The sequence below is a fragment of the Galeopterus variegatus genome, unplaced genomic scaffold (assembly GCF_000696425.1).
Source record: "Galeopterus variegatus unplaced genomic scaffold, G_variegatus-3.0.2 Scaffold785, whole genome shotgun sequence".
NCBI classification, from domain to species: Eukaryota; Metazoa; Chordata; class Mammalia; order Dermoptera; family Cynocephalidae; genus Galeopterus; species Galeopterus variegatus.
The window spans coordinates 1,038,023-1,041,071 of NW_007726896.1; positions in this window are offsets into that span (position 1 = coordinate 1,038,023).

The window sequence follows — 3,049 nt, forward strand, 5'->3', positions numbered from 1 at the left end:
TTCAGATTCCCATATAGGCCAGCTGCGGAAAGAAAAAAAAGAAAAACACCACTCTTCAGTGGGGTATCATAGCCAAGAGAATTCTGTACAAACAGACCTTGTTAAAATAATTATTTGTAGCCTCCAAACATAACTTACTTTTCCACGATTGCCTCTCTTTGTTCAATCTAATATGAAAGAATTTAGGTTTTGCCACTTCTTTGGGTCTTCATTTCCTCATGAGAGTTCCCATGTCATGTAAAACTTACATAAATTTGTATGCTTTTCACCTGTTATTTTATCGTATTTTATTTATTTCTCAGACCCAGCTGAAAACCCTGAGGGTAAACTTCTGCCTCTCCTGCAACTGTCTTCTGAAATATAGAAACCAGCATTACCATAAATTGGTTCATAATATATAAGAGATGATCATTCAAATTCTAGCAGTCAGATTAGTTTTGAGGACAGGCCTACACTGGCAAGTTCAATAAAAATATGGAAGAGTTATGTTGAAGGAGAGGAGAAAGAGCCCTTGGGAGGTTAATACTGAATAACCTTATAACTGCATTACTTGAGGTTTCTATATAATTTTTTGGGGGGGGGCGTGGCTGGCTAGTATGGGGATTTGAATTCTTGATCTTGCCATTATAACTCCATACTCTCACCAGCTGAGCTAACTGGCCCGCCTCCCTTTCATATACTTCAGTTAGTGAAAGCTGCACCTTACAACCATGTAATTTGTACATAAGGAATCTTGGATTTGATTGTGATAGACATAAAAAGGGTGAAAGCAAATGTTCCCTACAATAGTACAGAGGTATAGGATAATCCTTAGACTTTTTGGTTACTGTTAAAGTCTGACCATGTATGGGTGGGTCTTTCACGTGAAACTTTGTTTTGTTTTGTTTTGTTTTCTATGTGTGAGGAAATTTATTACAGCATTATTTGTAACTGCAAAAAATTGGAAGCAACTTAAATGCCCATCAATAGTGGGCTGGTTAAATAAATTATGTTACATTAATACAATGGAATATATGAAGCCCTAAAAACAGATCTAAATGTACTTATGTGTCCATGATAAGAAGAGAATTAATCTTTTAATCCTTTAAAATTTTAATCTTTTTAAATTTTAAAATCATTATGAAAAGAAAACACGTTTCACAGAAATGCTCAAATATATACAGTAAATGAAAATGCACAATAAAGAAAAAATATAGGTATCCAAAAACTAACAGAACCCTACTATTGCTCATCATTCTCCACGTATTATACCAACCACATGGTAGCAATTCCACAAAAAAACTTCAGTATTTCTGCTTTATTTCAACATTTAGAATATAGCAAATGCTATATTCTACAACTGTATAAAAACTGATAAAAGGAAATGTCAAAGAAGCGCTACCATTCTGAATAAGCCAGAGAGAAAACAGTTGGTTGGTTTTTTTTTTTTTTTTTGAATAATGACAAAAATAAATGTTTGGGATCTTAATTTCTGTAGCACAATTCCACCTTTATTCCTTTGTAGAAAATACTTAAACAGTCCAACCTATCTTTGAGAATAATATAATAACTTATTTTGTTAACAAAATACTGATAACCCTATATCGGCATCCAGAATAATTCATTAAAGCAAAATCATTTAAAATGTGCTGGATTCGATCAAGCCATGAAATACTTCCATCTTAATCCAAAACTTAGAACCAAATAGCAACTGTGATGATAACTGACTGATGTACCAACTTTTCGGCAGAATATCAGAATCTGACTGTTTTTACAATATGAAAAATCAATAACCATAGTTATTGTGTTCATTTCCAAATACAAAAACAGAGGCAGGAAAGTTAAGTAACTCATCCATAGCCACGTAACAGACAGCACTAGGACAAGGCTCCGCTTTGTCTGACAATTGGCTCTCAAATAAACTGTGCCAACCCCTCTAGTTTCTTTAAAAACAATCTGTTTCTATCAGAGCCCACTGGTAGAAATATTTTGCCACAGAAAAAATCTGCATTTTAATATGTATTACTTAATATGCAATTTTTGGTTCCAAGAAAAAAAAAGATTCAAATATGGCTGAAATATATATTGCTGAAAGCCATTTTAAAATAGTCAGAAATTAGTAGCTTGAAAGAAACTTTTTTATTGTTTACCGCAAATGCTTCTGCTTCACATGTATTCAAACAGATCCTTATGAAAAATCAGGTTAGAAATAATTTTCGTCATTCTTCAATTAGCTGAAAAATAAATCTCCTAGATGAAGTACTCTTTTCCTAACAGAATCAATAGAAAAGAACTGTCACAGAATCTTTGTTTCATCACTTAAGTCCTAAATCTTTTTTACCACTCTGGACAGAACATCTTACTACATTTTTAGCATAACCAATATAATTTTAATAATTTTCAAATATTTAATCAGGTTTCACACCCTAATGACACATTGAAATCATTACAATTTTATCCCAGCATTAACAGAACCATATCTTACATATTAAGTTGATAATTCTTTTATTTATTTGTTTATTTTTTAAATTTTATTTTCTCGATATACAATGTGGTTGATTATTGTGGCCCGTTACCAAAACCTCCCTCCCTCCTCCCTCTCCCCCTCCCACCCAAGAATGTCCTTTCTGCATGCTTGTCATGTCAACTTCAAGGAATTGTAATTGTTATGTCTTCTTCCCCCCGCCCCCGGTTATTTTTGTGTGTATGTGTGAATTTATTTATTTATTTTTAGCTCCCACCAATAAGTGAGGACATGTGGCATTTCTCTTTCTGTGCCTGACTTGTTTCACTTAATATAATTCTCTCTAGGTCCGTCCATGCCATTGCAAATGGCAGTATTTCATTCTTTTTTATAGCAGAGTAGTATTCCATTGTGTAGATATACCACATTTTCCGTATGCACTCATCCAATGATGGACATTTGGGCTGGTTCCAACTCCTGGCTATTGTAAAGAGTGCTGCGATGAACATTGGGGAACAGGTATGCCTTCAACTTGATGATTTCCATTCCTCTGGGTATATTCCCAGCAGTGGGATAGATAGCTGGGTCATATGGTAGATCTATCTG